At 39.0% G+C, this 17,910-nt stretch overlaps 1 protein-coding gene across 9 annotated transcripts in view; it reads right to left on the bottom strand.

The window, feature by feature from the left end:
* The window catches only part of LOC112987044 (high affinity cAMP-specific and IBMX-insensitive 3',5'-cyclic phosphodiesterase 8B), a 93,162-nt gene that overhangs the window by 48,462 nt on the left and 26,790 nt on the right, over window positions 1–17,910 (bottom strand). Inside the window, exon 1 of one of the 9 annotated variants that reach the window (XM_026106712.2) lies at window positions 10,383–10,401. The exons of the other annotated variants lie outside the window; for them this stretch is intronic. The gene's annotated coding sequence lies outside the window, so the exon portion shown is untranslated. Of the gene's footprint in view, window positions 1–10,382; window positions 10,402–17,910 lie in introns of those variants that run through there. 9 annotated transcript variants of the gene reach the window in all.

Genomic DNA, 17,910 nt, shown 5'->3' with positions numbered 1-17,910 from the left:
TCCAATATTATTTCTGATATCATTGTGACATCCTAGACCATTTCCATAGGAATCAGCTATTAAGCAAGGTATAAAAGACAAAGCAAACTATATTTTCTTAAATCCTGTTTTTAAATAAATCAGTGACAATCCATTACATTACTATCATAGCAGCACCAATAAGCAAAATGAACTTACCACTTCACTGAAGTTCCACCCTTTTAAATCACCAATACAGCACTCATTACCCCACCAAAGGACTGAAGATGTACACAGCCTCTGCAACTTACAAATCATCAGTAATCAGTGACACGACCAGTGTAAAGATAACGACTACTTAGTAGGGCAAAAAGGTCTCGAATAGTTCTTCAGTGCTCCAGAGAATGAACAGCAACTAGAGCCAACCAAGAGATGAAGCAAATCTGTTGGGCAGTTCAGTCTCCTGGAAAAGGTCCAGACAGAAAGGCTGGCTGAGAAGCCGTATCTGTACACGGGCAGGCAGCAGGCACTGTGCAGATGCCGAGAGAGCCCAGAGACTCCTTTGTCCTGAAGGCTCCTTCCTCCTGTCAGCTACATCTCTCTCCTCTATTACTTACTGGCAGCCAAGGTGAGTCACCAGAACTATTCCCGTACTAATGCGCCTTTTCACTTCACCTTTGCAGTGTATTTTCAGACCTCTGTCCCTTTGGTTTTCTAACTGGTAACTGAGCTAGGGCTCTCACTACAGCACTGCTCCCTGCTTCCTTTCATCCCTTGGCTCTATCTTTCCTGGTTAGGCCTCCTTCACAGTATTCTCTGGTTCAACTTCTCCCCTCCTCTCATCCACATCTCCGCTATGGTTGACCCCTCAGCCCATCCCTTGGTTATTCCCATTTCCATACCCTGTTATGTCACTATTTACAACCTCTAATCCCTTCCCTTTTTCCTGGCCCAACTCCAATCCTGAAAAAAAATACAAACGTGTGACCTCAACACTGGTCTTAGCCTTACGCTCTCTCAGAACATGGAATTCCCTTAGGGACACAGGGTGCACAGCTGTTCTCTACCATCCCTGTTGCAGATCAGTCTACAACCAGGGTATCCAGCTTCTGTTCCAGTGTTCAGCAACCTTCCACTCCTCTCTTCTTTCTCTGCTTTTCTTTCTGTCTTGTCTTTTTTAACAGAACTATATCTCAGTCTTTCTTCTCTCCTTCTATGTTTTTGCTGCTTCTGGTTCATTCAACACCCATCCACTGGCACGTTTCTGTAGTTGAACTCCTGGCCGCTCTCTCTCTGTTTGCAGTCTCCCACTAGCTTCTTTGTAAACTCTGGCTGTTACAGAGAATATCACTTGGCCTGAAGAGTAATTTGCACAGGAGAAAAATGAAGAGCTATTATCACAAATATACCATCTCTGACTCAGAAAGCCGCTTAATCATAAACTGATAAAGGCTCAGAGGATAAATTGGGGATATATCACTACGTGCTTGTCTCTTCACAGGGGTCCTGCTGTGGAAGACCAGGTACTGAGCTAAATGGCTTTTGGCCTGACCTCCATGGCTTTTCCATGCGCCACCCTTCCCCAATTCATTCATTTGATAACCACCTCAGGTCACCCTCTCCTCCCACCAACAGAGCCGTTCTCTCAGCTCTCTTTCAGCAAGTGCTGCTCTCTACTGTCTCTTTTGCCAAGTTCTGCCCAGTCAGTCTGAGCACTGCTTACACCTTTACACTTTTCTCCCTCCTGATTTTTCACTCTTCCCTTCCGATGACTTCCAGTTGATTCGTGCTTTTGTTTTCTCAGCTGCTCACGCCCTGCATCTCCCTGGTTCCCACTGAAAGGCTACTAATTCATTCTACTCCACAAGCTGCTCCTCTCAGTGCCAGCCTGTATCCAGCTGCTACTTCTCCAAGGAGTCCGGAGGAGCCTCTACATAAACATTTGGATAGGTCAAGTCTAAGATTAATGTATGCTATTTTCTTAACCAAAAATAATGATCAAACACACATATGAAATGGAAGAAATAAGGACTCATTGTTGACTTAACTGATTAGCCACTGCAAATTCTTCATGCAGCCATAATGGAAGCCTGACCAATCGATATGTCATGAACTGCTTTTACAGTGTTAAATAGCAAGTGCATCAGAACTGGTAAAAAAACATGCATATGCATTTTGAGAAGCTAACTTATTCGCAGCAAGTGTGACCAGCTTTGCAGAAGTCAGAAACATTAGCAAAAGCAGCAAGTATGGTCTGTGTAGAGTATTTGGGAACCAAGAAATCAAGACCACTGCAGACCCACGGTGCATCTGTAACTCTTGCACAGACTTCCATTTGTAGTAACATCATGTAAATAACTGGTTATACATCATAGGCCTTGTTTATAAATGATTACAAATTCATACATCTGCTACTAAGACCACAATTATCTAGGCTTTAGATTCAGTCTAAGAAGATTCGCATCCCTTTCCTTCCTTAACTGTCTCGAACTCAGTTTCTCTTTGCACTCCCCTCAAACAGGAGTCTCTAGTCCCTCTCTATACTTTTAGTCAAAGCTCAGCAGTACCCTATAGTCCTATTCCATGCCCACATCACCTGCTTTTCACATCACTGACACTGTATTGTTTGAAATCTAGTCTGATCTTGGTTTTCACAGATCCTCATCTACCCTAAGATCATTCCTACCTTTACCATCACCCCTTCAGAAGATCCTCTACAGCATACCCTTTAACTTTGGTAAAGGTCTCAGGTCTTGCTTGGGATGTCAGGCTGTCCTGTCTGTTAAGTTTGCAAGTTTTCATGATCTCTGCCAAATCCTCTGTCATGCTTGGGTGAAGTTCTCTGCAAACATCCACAGAATTAACTTCTCTTTTTTAAAAATCCGTTTCCTTTTTTCCAATGCCTACAAACAACAAAAAGCAATCCAAAAAGCCATGCTGCTGACAATGCTTAGACTTGTTTGCTGATACACCAGCCTCCCTCCTCTCATCTGTGCCTCTGTTAAAACTCCACCCACAGTTACAGTGCACTTTCCCTAAGGCAGCAACACTGTTTCCAGCTTGCATTGTACAAGCTGCACAGCCTTTCCACAGGTAGGACCTCAGCCTTTTAAAAAATAAAGAAGAAACAGCAGATATTCATGGCTGTGCTTTTTGTTTTGTTGGGAAGCAAACACGCCCAGAGCCAGTAAGTGCAAAAAAGTCAGTACCTGCAACATTTTTACCATTTTGCTAGTTTATCTTTTTGAAGGCTATCTGCATATTTGGGTTCTTGACTAAAATTTATCATCTCACTTTATGCTTTTTGGGCCCAAGAAAATTGTAATGACTTTTCTACCTTAAAAAAAGAAAAAAACCCACTGCAACACATCTATATAAAGCATCAGAGTGCAAAAATTTTGTAAATTAGAAGGGGAAGCGCATCCAACTTTTTTCAGATATTGATATATAAAAAGTAAAGCCCCAAACTTTTAAAAACCTTGCAAAAAAATTGGTACATTCCACATATTCAGATATCAGTCCTGCTCTTACTACTGAAGGGAATACAACCAGAACCAGACACTCCTGAAGGGAAATTGGGAATATTTTGAAAATAATTTTCCCCATGATTATACGATTCCAGATTAAGGCAAACTGGATCTGACTGCTTAGAACGTAGGTCTTTTCGGTCTGCAAAACCTTCAGTTAAATTTCAGAATGGCTTCTGTTTTAAGAAGGTGTTATTTAAAAAGTTGTACCTCAAATTATCTGATCCTATAAAAACCCAAGAATGAAAGTCTTTGCCTACAGCATGTTTCATGAAGAATAATATTAAATTCTAAAATCAGCAGATTTTTTAAATATAGTAATTTAGCACTCATTTAAGAGGTCTGTGATATATTTATACCTTAGTTTTACTTCACAGTGTAGCATTTCCCCAATCTAATGGTTTAATCATTTAAAGCTCATCTGTAAGTCAGGAATGTCTTATTACATAGTTTTGAGAGTACTCTTCACATATATACAAGCAAAATTCATGATCCAGAACAGACTCACCTCTTAAGAATACTATATACATTTTTGCTGCTAAGCAGCAAAGCTCAAAATTTCCTTGAAAAAATACTGTTTTTTACTCATGTAGCTATCATGAATACAACTACTTTCATTGCGTTCAGTGACAACTGGGTCAAATCCTCAGCTCAGGACACCACAAACTGAGGCTTGCAGCATGAAAACACTATAAACGGGCAATAAACAGGACCCAAGCCACAAAGACACACAGGTCTGACAAGCTCTACCTCACTTTCATGAACCTAGCTCAAGGGTAGAGCTCACAAACCTGCAATCAGTTGTTCTTCCCAAAAGAAAGCATAATTGGGACAGGGGCCTTTCAATACCTCCTACTACAGCTGTGTCACACAAGGGAAAGCAAAATCTGTGAGGGAGAGGGAGAAAGTAAAAAGAAGGAAGACTCTTCCCTTCCAAGACTGCCCTCACCACTGGGCTATGAAGTCAGGCTCGTGTTGCATACTCCCTCCCTCACCCATAATCCTTGCATTCCTTTTTGCAGTGATCTGTGCCTTAACAGGGACCTTCAGCAATGTCCAACTTCCTTTCCCCATCTCTCCTGCTCACCAACCTTGCCTTCGCCTGGTGGGGGAGAATTCTCCTGGGAGAGATGCATTTGAAGACTTCAGGGTAGATTGGGCATAGGCTATCGTACACCAAATTAATGATTCTCTTCCTCTCACTCTAGCCATGTTCTTGAATGAAAGCGGTCACTGCTGCAGAGCCAGCCCATGCTGTCCCTGCGTGTCACATGCACTCTCAGACTACCAACCTCACTGGGTCCTTCAGGACACCTGCCATAGAAATGTCTCTGGCTGGGAACTTCACATATTCTTCAGCGTGAGATATGTACAAACACCACCTATCTTAGCACAGGTAAGACTGGCAGCAGGCCAATGGGTATATGTAGAACTACTCACAAAAACCTAGAAGTCTAGGGATCAAATGGCTCAGCAGGATTTCTGTGAATTACACAGTTGACAACATATTGGATGTTTAAGTTATTTTTGAGTTTCGTTCTCAGAGTCTGCCCTTATAACTGATTCTGTGCAAAGATCTGTCCGATTGGAGTCAGCTGCACGAACAGACGTTAGGATTTGCATCTTTCTTCCTTCATCCTCATTCTACTCTACGTGGTTTCCTACCCAGTGTCTCAAATTAAATATTAGGAAAGTAAGTACTACAAAACAGATTTGTTTTCTCTGTATTTCTCACTCTGTTTTTCCCCCTGCAACATAATTAATCAATTTTTAAGCAATTACAGAGAGTAGTGACAGTCAAATCTTGCTGTATGCAATCTCAAATCAGTGGCAAGGAAAGAGAAGCAAACCAACAGGATGTAGGTAAACCTTTGGAAGAGAAGGGGGAAAGAGAACGGAACGAAGGGCAGCTATCAAGAACAGGCCACAAAACCTGGAACATCCTTAAAAAAAAAGGAATTGAAAAAGACAAAATACACTGACACCAAATTGTTAGTGATTTTAGACAATGTCTTGAACAAGCAAGCTGACACTTGTAAAATAATTCTTTGAGCTCTAATGTAACAAATGTATGCCTGGTATAAAATGACAACTGAAGCAAGAATATTATATTAAGACTTTTTGCATTCTGTTCACACACTGATAGCAGCTTCTTTATGAATACATTATCATAATAGGCAGTAAAATACCCAAGTAGAAAAGACATCTGTATTATTTTGCTAATTTAGGCATACAAGCTGCCATTGTGGATCAGTCCTCAATTCTGCTCACGGCAGTGGCTGAGAGAGTAAAACAAAACAAAACAAAACCACACACACATACAATCCATAAAGGGTAGTCTGAGTCCCATTTATTGCCACAATTAGTAAATTAGGGCTTCCAAAAGAAGTTGGAAGAAATCCTGCAGGTTTGTACAGACAATTTCTCCCCCACCCAGATTTTTTTTACGTGGATTCAAGGCCCATCACCTATGCATTGGTCCTAGTAGGCCCAGTAGTAGGACTGTTTTTTGATGTTAGCACAAAATAGATTTGGTGTCCAAGTCACAGCTATCTGCATGTATGGTTGGTCAAACACAGTTGATTAAGACATCCCTGAACGTAAATCCATAAATCTCAGGGGAGATTTCTAGACACACTTCCAAGCCCATGTAAGGGCTCTGGAAAAAATGGCCAAAATTGGTCAAACCAAACCAATCTTGGCCCAACATCCTGTCTGCAGGAGTGGCCATCAGCAGATGCCAAATGAAAGAATGCAAGACTATGGCAAGCACAGAGCAATGCCGTCCCTGATAGACCATCTCGGTTTGACCTCCTTCTAGAAAAGCCAAACTGACTTTTCACCAGCAAATCATATTATCCACTTATCTACCACATCTATTTGTGTTACATTTTATCTCTGGACATACCGTATGGAATTCCCATACCGTATGTATTCCCAGTACGGAATTAGAACATAGTTCCCAGATCATTTTTGGAAGAATGATGTGTCATTACAAAGTTTTCACTCCTCTGGCACTGAGGTGAGTTTAAAGAATAGGTGACACACTGCAGTTAGTAGTTCTGCAATTTCATGTTTATGTTCCTTATACACTCCTCGGTGAACATGCCAGCTGGGTCCCGGCAATATGTTACTGATTTGTCCTAGACTGTTTTCCAATGACAGCTCCTTCTCCTCCTCCTTCACCCCACAGCAGAACAACAAACGGCCAGCACCCCCAGCCCTGCTACCCTCATGTCTCTCTCTCAAGAGCAGAGTGCACAGGGAGCTGGTGCAGCTGACTTTTGAGCTATTTGCATTGCGTAAGCATGACATGGTCCCAAAGGATATAGTTATCATTGTCAGTGTACTCGCTATCAATGAAATTTTTATGTCAGTGTCTAAAAAACAAAAAGTATAACAAAAATGTTACAAATGAATGTATTTTAAAAGGTAAAATATATACCCAAGGAAGACATCAAATTACAAAATGCTGCACCACAGTCTGATACCAAACATTTTTCTTTCATCATCAGACAAAAACTCTATCTTTGATGGATCCTGTCTTTCTCACTCTAAATTCAGCATTGATTTTAAGAAAAAAGTTATATATCTTAATGGGCTTTCTCATTAATGTCTAACAAACAAGCCTACAGAAACAAGAAAAATACAGCATAATTGGCTTACCTCCTGTCTTTTAATGAGAAAACTAAGCATTTATTCCTTTTTACATTAAGCTACTCTTAGTTATTACAGGTTTCTTATTCTTGTGTTTGATTAGAAGTTTAAAGGTGTATTTGCTTAGAACTGGGCTAGATTTCTGTACCATAGGAATTCAGTATTTGAGAAACCAAACTGGCTGTGACAAGGTAGTAGGTGAGTAGTATTTCATTTTAAGGTAACAATCACTTATCCACAGATGTTGTTAATTTGTTCAAAAAAACCTGCAATATTTCTTCCCAATCGGGGAATACCTCATGACAAAAAATCTAATCCATCCATTTCCAACAGTATTTTGACTACGGATTTTGACCATGTTTTCCTGCTCACATAGCAGCATAAGATTAATTGCAATTTTATAAATTTTTACAATTTAACAATAGGGTGTTACAAGCAATATGAATACGCAGTTGTAGAATTTGGATCAAACACTTCCCTCTCTCCCTCATCAGCCAAACAGACCACCTGTTTAGTACAGAATGGAATACTTTGATAAAGGCACTTAGGAAAAAAACATGGGCTAGATTCACAAAACTGTCACAGCAACAACAGACATATCCTATTTATTCTTGTGGCTGAGAGATTCAGTCTTCTTTTTCCCACTTTTCAAAATAGTTCCTAACCACCTCTAGGAAAACTACCTGGACCAGAGAGAGAATGGAGTTGAACTAAGGATTTTCTACCTTTCAGATCCATACCCAGCAAACCCAATACAGGGGATTCTTTGACTCCTCCAAACGGAGCTATTCTACTCTATATGAAAATATTTAAACATTCTTAAGACAAAAAGTCAACAACTAAGGACTCTATAACCTAGTGGCTGGATATCCCCTTGGGAGGTCAGACATTTGGGTTTCAGTCCCTGCGGAAGTGGTTATTTAATTACGGAGTAAGAGGGAGAGAATATTCAATATTTCAATTTCTTAATGTAGTGCCCAGTTTAGAAGCCTAGGCTTCCTAGCTGGTTAATTCAGAGAATCTAAGTTAAGAACTGTAAGGCGTCAAGGTCTACAACAGTAGGAAACCTTCTCCCCTTCCCCCAAGTACTCAGAATAGGAAGCAGGGTCCTGACATCTTTGAGATGCACATTCATATCTCAGTGGGTAAAGAATCACAGAAACATTGGTCTGAAGGTCATTTAGTACCTCCAAGTGGTGCTACCACAACACTAGATCAGGTCACCGGTGCCTTTATCTAGCCCTTTTCAGCATGACTATTGCTCAGGCAGTCATTTCCCAGCCTGTACTGATGAGAAAGGAATTAAAATCTATATACTGTCCAAGTGCTTTAATTTTCTGAACTGATGTGTAAGAGGGGAATATCTGTGCATCATAACGTAGTCCTGTTTTATTTCACTCCCTCCCTGTGCCTGCAATATTGAGCAAATTTGGACCAAATTTGCACATCTTGTGGAAAAACTGCAAACAAATTTTATTTTAAAGTATTTTTTAAAAGTGAATGCTGTTCCAGTTACAAATGTTTTAGGGCTGAACAAACCCTATGCACTCCTCCAGACATAAGAAACTTCAGTAGTTCTACGTACAACAGTTGTGACAAGTTCATAAATGATGACTTCTTTAAGAAAAATACATTTCCCCATTTTAATCTAGCAGCAAACAAGTAACAGACAGGCTCACTTCATGAGTAGCAAATTTTTTAGGCCTGTGGAAAGAAAACTAATTACAGAATGTAGTCCCCAGTGACATGGGGCTTATTTTGAATATTGACTTTGTCAAAAAAAGTTTCTCTGAAAGGATATTTGTTTTGTTAGCACACACATTCACTCCACTACATACACACGGTAAGTTATGTTAGCATCCATGTAATATTAAAAGGCAGGGAGAAAATGAACTTTTCTGAACATCTGTCCAAGTAAGCAGAATTTGCCCCAAACTTGTGGATCTCAGCATGATGAAACCTCATTCTGTAAATCCATTTGTCATTACTGTCCATTCTCAGCTTCTTAAGAGAATGAGTCACACATGTTATTGATTAATCCAGTCAAATTGGGTTACGTCAGTCTTAGGGAAAAAGACAGCAACTAAGCCTGAACTGTTTCAGAAATGCACATGCTCGTGCTTAGGTGACAGCAAAATCCAAAACTGTGATTAGAAAAAGCAAGATTTTGTAATTAATCATATTTTCACCTTTGTATGCTCAGCTACAGTTAGAAAAGCAATCAACATGACAAAAGGAAAAAAAGAGCCAAACTAAACGACTCTATGCTGCCATTTAAATTCATGGTGATCCCATACTTTCCACACTGTATGTCATCTTTTTTCCCTTGAGATAAGAAAATCAAAACTGGAAAAATTAAAGAGAAAGCAACAAGAATAATCACAGATATGCCAAGATATCTCCAAAGAACTGATAAGACTAGGATTCTTTGGCCAGGAAGAAAGGCAACTACAGAGGAATAGAACAGACACCTATGAAATCATGAATGGTGTAGAGCTGAACGAAGAATGACTTTCCAGCATTCTTTTGAGTACAAGATCTAGGAAGCTTCCACTTCAGATCGGTGGAGGAGGTGCTGTTCAAAAAGCAATTGAACAAAACTTACCCAAGATAAGCCTTTATGTTGCTGTGAAACATGATAGCAAGAACATAACCTCAACTGAGAAGCCCTTAAGTTACAGGCTAACAGAGGCTGGGAAGACAGACCCAGGGAAGGATCACTTTGTATGTGCCCTCTTATCTACCTGTTGGATAGGGCTCTTTGCTCTTGTTGAAGACAAGATACCAGGCTGGCAGAACTACAGTTTGATGCAGTATAGCATGACTTAAAATTGATACAAAAAGATATGAAGTGATTTTCAATACTGGAAGATCCGGGCAATATGATCATACACGTATAAATGGAAATAACAGCAAGAACAATAATTTGCAGCAAGCTGCTAACTAAATAATCCTAAAGTCCTTCCATTAGCTCCTGGCCTAGACAAATATTCATAACTTGTGAGATAAATATTCATAACTATTAGTCTGAAATTATACAAATCATTTTAAAATGTAGAATTAACTTTGTCTTCCAAAGAATGACCAAGAGAAAACCATCAGGAGGCTGTATGCATACACCTCAGGGGTTGCCAGCTTAGCATTTGCTCAGGAGCGTATTCAGTTCCCTTCCTCTGACCTGGAAGGTGCTGCCAAAAGGAATGTCAAGTCCCTCTTCTGTGCTGTGTTACGGGGGCATACCTCCAGGGCTCTGTGACATCAGTACGAGTTTGCTGGAAGACAGTTATCATATCTGAAATTCCTCCTGGAAGTTAGGGAAGGAGAAAGTTAAATATTTTAATATGATGAATATTCAGGAGTTTTCCACAGCTCTATACTCTACTAGAAAAGGCCAATTTGTCTCCTCTCTGTTCATTCAATATACTGCTGCCTTTGGCTGCTGCTTCTTGGGAAGATTCTTTTAGTTCAAGGAGATTTTGACAAGAAACGGTGCATTCTCAAATAATTTCACACTGTTTTTACAGTAGTAGATAACCTACCTGATTTCTTACCAAGAAGGCAATGTCAGTTGTCTTGGCATCCATTGCATATCTAATAAAAACCACACACTATTTTATGAAAGCAATCAAATTAAAACTGAGTATAATTGAGAGAACATGGGAACGTTCTCTCTTGCCTTCAAAAGCACTAAGACTACTCCTCTCATATTCTGAGAGCAGTCAGAAGCAGCGCTTCAAATATCGATTTGCAAGTGTAAACATAAGTGTTACGGCAGACACTAAGCAAGACAACTTTTTGACCTAAGGCATGCATGTTTTTTAATTTACCTTTTCTCTGGCAATATTCAATGCAGGCACTACTACCTATTAAACCGGAGTAGTTAGCAGGCTTCTTCTTTAGAGACATATGACAGACTCTACTACCAGAGCTTTGGCTTACTACCACTCTTATTTCTTATCCTAGGTGGGCACAGCTGCAAAGAAATACTTCCAGGTTCAGCAAAATCTGTTTACTTCTTCCTTTGCCAGTCCCTTTAAGACATCTACATCCTATTGCAGCCCAAAAACAACACTATATTCCCCTTGAAGGTACATAGAAAACAAAAAACATAACGAAGAGGTGTTGCAATGAGTGTTAGTCGCTTCCTGTAGCTTTCTGAATTTTCATTTAGAAAACTCAGATGTGAACTTTGATCTAAATCTTACATAATCAGCCAGATAAGCACTAGTCCAGAATAGGGTACTCCCCACTTTCTTCGAAAACATGTTCTCTCCCTAGCTTCTTTCCCCTACTCCTTCCCAGTGCCAGGCAGTGTTTGCTTTACAGTTCTTCCGTCTTGATTGTTTGAGTCTGGGGAAAGGCAGCTGAAGCCCATTAGTTTGGCCTGTTTAATTCAAGTTGCAGCATCCACAGGGTATGCCCTAGAATTATACCTAGAAACTCTATTAAAATAAAGACTTCCAAATTGTAAATACACAGTAAAACCACCATATAAAGCAAGGAGTATTAGCTTCCTGAGTTTTCAGGATAACAGATCTCTATGTGCACTTCTTCCATTACAATCGAGCATTGATTCTAAAATCTAAAACTAGCATATAAATATGTCTACATTAACAATGTTTAAAATTAATGATTTTGCTGCCAATCCTTTTATCACAAACCTATAGAGAGAAGTAATCCCAAAGTAGACCCTACAATCTCAAATATCAAGGGTGATGGTCTCCCCAACAACAAAGCCTCCAGCTCACCAAATCCTTTCATTATGCAGTTACAAGTTATTAACATAAAAGTTTGTGCTATGTCACACACTAAAAAATGTGGGGATAGCAAAAATTAAAGCCAAATTATCATCAAAATAAATAACTCAGAGGCCTTTGTACTGACTTATTCATGACCACATTTAATTCAGTTTAAGTTTCTATTTTAATTTTGATGGAGCTATTGCAGATAATCCAGCCAACAGCATCTGGATATCACCTTACAGGAAGTACACAATGCATTGCTTGCTGGTGAATCATCTAACTGAGCCACAGGGCTGTTACCCAAAACTAGCATTTTAAACCTCTCTATTTTGTCATTCAAAACTAAAATGTTTATGGAGCTTGTCTCATCTATTTACGTTATAAATCTCAGAGGAAAAGATCACCTCTCACTTCTATAATGCCTTGTACAATAGGGCACACAGGCTGATTGAACTTATATGCACCACCAAAATACAAATGAAGAGTGAGTAAGAGGAGTAGTAGTAGTATTGCTACAAGGTGGGTAAAGCAGCACATCATGAAGTGGTCAGAGGAAGGAGAAGGTCTAGCCCAGCGGAACACAAAATAGTGCATGTTAGATGTTACATGTAGTAGTCATATCTTGCAAAGATCTGCCCTCATACATCTGTAAACTTACTTATCCAGTCTTACAAACCTGGAAATTTAATTACCCAGTCTCACAAACCAGAAAGCAGTCATATTGACTTCACTGCTCCTACTCAACTCACATAAACACTGGTTGGATGAGCATCTAATGTTAAAATTTAATTTTTGCATACAGCTGCATCCCAAATAAACTCTGCAGAAGTACAGAAAGAAGGCACTGCATAATCCTTGAGCTGTCCCGCTGCACCAGAGCAAATTATTACTTATGCAGCAAGAAATAACAGTTTCTGTGTTACTCATCACTATTTTCACAGGGTGGGGGGAAATCATTAAAAGCTTTCTGGAAAAAAGATTTTTTTGACATTTTAATTCCAGTCTTAACAAGGGGAAATGCAACCAAAATTAAGTGTCGCTTTCCAGAACTATCGTTACAGAGTCATGCAAAAGTTCTGCAGAGAGCTCTTACTGTCACTCCAGTTTTTATTTGCTAAAATCTATTTGAGCAGAATGCCTGTCTATCATTAGGATGTATTATCCAACTCACTCCCAACACAATACTCAAAGACTAGAAAATTACCCTGTTATACTATTCACAGGTAGTAAAACACAATTCCCTAAAAAATGTGTCAGCAATGGATGTTCTTTCATGGATTCTGCACATGTACAGTACGTGAACTTCCACGCTCAAGAGTTTAAAGCAGAAGTTCCGGTTGCAGAATGCAGTGTTGACTATGACACCTTCTCTCCCCCAAAAGTAGGTTCAGGTGTCTACTTTGAATGCCATCACTCACCTCGCACTGCAAAAGCTTAATATTATGCACCATAGTCTCAGTCCAGCAACCTGTTAAATTTTATTTATTTTACGAGCAGTATCACTGAAGACAAAAAGGCTTCTTGTACACTTAAAGATAGCATGGCCAGAATGTTCAGTATTCCACAGAATTAAGCAAAACCGGAGCTGTGGGAAACATTTCTTATATTGATCACAGAGCGCCTTGTGTCTTACAGCTGCATCCTTCCCTCATCTAGTATTGTTCTGAGTCATGAAATTCTGTGGCATTATTTTTATTTCTGTTACTGGAGTGCAAACAAATCTACGATCCCCATTCACAGAAAACAATCTGCAAGAGCTAAGGCAGTACACATACGAAAATGGTTCCTGTCCCAAGGAATTTATCTCATATATATATACACATACATTTACATACACGCACACATATAAATATATATACAATAAACTGTAGGATAATATTAAGCTTCTTTTCAAGAGATTAGATAGGTTTTGAAATTCTTGAACAGTTCAAAGCCTGACACTTTCCAATCACTTTATCTAGAATTTCTGTCTCTAAAAGTCACGCAAGATTTCAGTTCCAATTCACCGAGAAAGTTTTCACCAACAAAGCTTTTACTCAGGTATGGTTTCTTCACCTTAGTGGATTAGACTCAGTGCTTTATACAATTCCACTGAAGAACTACTTAAGCATAAATTATTTACAGTCTGACACTACAGGCCATGAAGACACAAAAGAAGGCGAATATACTGCTGGAGTTCTCTGTATCTTTACTTTACAACTCTCTTTAGATGGCCTCTGAATAGATATATGTTTTATTTCCTCTTAATGTTGTATTTATTCATGAATGCATACCACAATACAGAAAATAGTAACTTCTATAAATGTCTTGCTGAGTCACAGTCAGTTTTCTAAGCTGAGAAGTATCTGACATGAGCTGGGGAAAATGAGCTGGTAAGAGAGCAGGGAAAGCAATCCAGGCAACTATAGGCCCAACACTTTGGCATTCATGCTAAAACTCTGTTCCAGAGTTGTATGGAAGAATAAAGTCACTGAGTTTATTGAACAGAAGATGAAATTCAATATAATTTTACAAAACTTACTGGGTTGGCCCAATATAAGATCTGATAAAAACAAAGTGACTTTCTAGAGGAAATTCAATAAATTTGGCCTGTTCGAGACTGCAGAACAGCATTTGTTGGGATGCCAAAGGAAAAGTTATTGTAAAAGCTATAGAAAATGGGATAAGTAAAAGAACTGCAAGGTGGGCAGAATCACAGTGAACCTTGAGGGCAGGAAAATTAGAAATGGGCTAAAATTCAAACACTATGAAGTGCCACATTATGCACTTAGGTATGCTACTATATGTTGGAATGTTCTTATCTGGATACAACAGAAAAAGCTGGGATGACCAGTAGAGAGGAGAGCTTACCTGAAAAGTAGAAGAAAACTTCCGTTCCTCAGGGTGATCTTCTAGAACTCCAGTTCAGTAAATTAGAGAGGACCAAAAGCAAACTTTTTCATGATTTTGGTAAATTAAAGGGATTACAGAAGATGGTTTCCTAAAACTGCAGGGAACTGTTCTCTGACCCAGGAGACCTTTCCAAGGTTAAAGTTTAAATGCTTCTCCAAAAATAAATGAGACATGTCAGGCTAGGGGCCTCGCAACAAAATACATCTGTAATGAAATATCTGTAATTGTTATGGTCATTGCACATAAAAAGCCCATTTCTGGGCATACATAAAACAGTCTGACTAGTTCATTGGCCACATCTGCGGAACCCCTGTGATTAAATAATAATGCAGTAAGGATAGCTTGATTCTCCACACTTAGTAACAGAAGCGTAACATTGCTTATATCAGTTTTGATATTGCAGATATATTAATATTACTCACCACAGAATTAGGCCTCAAGTCTTCATGATCCACACAACATTACTGTAGCAAAAAATGCTCATATATATAGCTCTTCTTAGGGAAATGTCACTTTTCACTGCACTCCTTTTTAGACCTTTCTCGTGACACAGAGCTAACCTATTGGTCTATATTTAGCTGCCAGATGCAGGTTAAAACCACCCCAAGGTTGTTTTAGACGTCTTCCAAGTGCAATGACCCCGAGGAAATGTAAAGTCAAACTAGTGCACTGGTTTTTCCAGTCAAGCTGCATGGTTTTACTCAAGTGCTTTAATATTTTGCTAAGTCAGGCTTCGATGGAGGCCAGGATCGCAAAGACATAAGAGCAGCTGTACTGGATCACATCAGGCCACCGAGCTAGTATCATGTCTCTGAGAATGGTCAAGACTGGACACCAAGGGAAGAGTATAAGACCAGGGCAAGCACATGTTACCTCCTGTATCTATTCCCTAATGGGGGGATGCAAGCCTCAGATATTTCCTAACATATATACAAGCCATTTTTGATTTATTAATCCTCAAAAGATCTCTCTTTCACTTATTTGTCTAGTATCTCATGTTACATATTTTGTGGAAGACTACCTCCTTTTAGTATTTATTGTTTTAAAGGAATGCATAGTCTGACACATTGTTTTGTTTGCAATCATTGTGTTTTTCACAGAAACTGCCATATACAGAGTACAGATTACTCCAAAAACTTACATTAAAAATCAAGCGAAGCCACTTTCAAGTCCTCAAGATTGGGAAGATGAAGTCATATTTTCAATGGTACTTCAACACAGTTACCTGTTCCTGAATCTACAGCAGGTCTGAGACAACAGCTCTACTAGCCTTTAAGACAATTTAACAGTCAGCATCGTTAACTTATCTTGCAGAGAGCTCTATTTGAAAACGGAGGCTGCCCTTGTATACTCTAAAATAAAAGGAGCCTTGATTCACCACTTACATGCATCTTCTACAGTGATTTTTCTTCCCCTATGGAAACTGTACGAATGCTGCTGCTTAGATCTGAATTAGGATCATTATCTGATTTTAGGGGTGACCTTAGGCCTAAAAAAAAAAAAAAAGAAAAGAAAAGAAAATTGAATAAGGATGACAAAGAAGGGGGCAAGCCATTTTGCTCATGACAAGAACTGTGACAAGAACAAGAAACCTTATGGAAAGGTGCATTTGATCCATTTCAGGGTCTTTTTTTTTTTTTAATGTGAAATGGATACACACAAAATCCTGGAAAAGTACCGTTCCCATATAAAAGTTTGATTGCTGGGTTATGCTTACTGTTTCCTATTTTAGAGTATTTTCAGTTTCCAGTAATGAGACACATATATCTGCAGATACAATTCTCCCCATAAATGTTCTAATGAGATAATACGCATCTACTAACTGACATTTTTGCATTTTACTTTACAAGAAGCTTAACAAATATCCTTATCCACTTTGGTATTAAAAATAAAAAAATATCATCCCTTAATCTGGTATTTTAGTGTCAATCGTGATGTACACAGATTTTTTTTAATGACTCAGTCAGTAACCCTTATCACATGTTCTTAAAACATGATCACATCAGAACACTCACCAGAGCCAGCTAGTGAAGTTTTTGAAGTTTTTGGAAGGTAACTAAAAGTGATTCTAGACACAGTTCCCATTTTTCTCCAGAGTAGGATCTTATTCTCTGGATTGGGAAGTATCCTCCCAACCAAGTAGGAGTTAGGTAAGATCTTCCACTTAACTGCACTGGAACAACCTCTGTGATGGAGCAGGAATCCTCATCGCAAAGCAGGAACTCTCTTTGCAGCCAGCCATCTCAGAGGAGGCAAGAGCTGCAGTATTAAAGATATCAGGTAACCTCGGAACTTTGGACACAGAACTCTTGAACTGACTTTGTGTATATTAGTTCACAAAAAAGGCTGCCCTCTTTTTACACTTAATAAAACTTACAGTTTTGTAGCTACTGATCATTTTAGCAGATTAAGGTGAAAACATGATGTTAGAATGGGAGCCCTACCTACATTCATGGCAAATAACAATTGTTCCTCTATTTCTTACACATGCCAGTTACTTTAATTCATTTTTTCTATGTTGCAAAAGACAATTGCTATGATTTGCAATGAAATTGTAGGCAGGTTCAAATAACTAGATTATACTATGAACAACGGCATTTCACTGGTACCCACCACAAATTATTTCATTATCCTTGCAAGACTAGTGAAGATACTGTGACTGTGTACAGAAACAGAACAAATATACTCTACTTGGCACGGATTTATAAATGAGGTCAAGTGAAAAGACTCATTCTAAGAAAATGAAACAGCTGCAAGAGCGTCTGTCTTATTTAAGATGGCTTGGTTTAATGATTGTCTATGCTACTGTTGAAAGATAGATTACAGACATTTCTGAGATTATTACTTATCACTGAAGTGTGTACGCCATGAAGAGCTGCAGAAGTCTTCGTGAATTTTTTTGTACAGTAGAACACACACCATTGACTGTTGGTCATTTTACATTTCAGTTGCTGATAGTAATATCAAATAAGCATTTCATTCATGTGCTTCCTCATATGACAAGGTTCTCCATGAAAAGAAACATAACAACAGTGGATTGAGCAGCAACCTTGCTTGGTTTCTTTTGACTGATTTGGACTGAGACACAAACCAAGTCAGAAGCTATGTTTATTTAAAGATAGCTTGCTAAATTC

The sequence above is a fragment of the Dromaius novaehollandiae genome, chromosome W, assembly GCF_036370855.1.
Source record: "Dromaius novaehollandiae isolate bDroNov1 chromosome W, bDroNov1.hap1, whole genome shotgun sequence".
Lineage (NCBI taxonomy): Eukaryota > Metazoa > Chordata > Aves > Casuariiformes > Dromaiidae > Dromaius > Dromaius novaehollandiae.
Note: the sequence above shows the minus strand (reverse complement) of the source record. Positions and strands in the feature narration are given on the sequence as shown.